Below are 340 nucleotides of genomic sequence, written 5' to 3'. Positions count from 1 at the left end.
CATGGCTTCAGCTGTGTAATGAAATGTAAACGTGCATTTTGCTCTGGCTGGTGTTTTGGCGTAGAGAGATGGACCTAAATTTCTGCTGCATGCCATACTCTGGTTAATCCATGTTGGTCATGCCTATGTGAAATAAGTCTGAAGGTACAGAAATACTTTAGGGCATTTGGGTCTGCTGCTTGTTTGCAAATGCACATAGGGTGAGTGCAACAGGGTTGTCTGTTCGTGATGACCACTCATCTGGTGGGAACTCCCTCACCAGAGCAGGAAGGTCAGGGGCGCTTTACAACCCTCAAAACCAAGACTGTAAATCAAACAGCTTACTCTTTCCTTAGAGAGA

The sequence above is a fragment of the Falco rusticolus genome, chromosome 1 (genome assembly GCF_015220075.1).
Source record: "Falco rusticolus isolate bFalRus1 chromosome 1, bFalRus1.pri, whole genome shotgun sequence".
NCBI lineage: Eukaryota > Metazoa > Chordata > Aves > Falconiformes > Falconidae > Falco > Falco rusticolus.
This window is presented reverse-complemented; position numbering follows the sequence as displayed.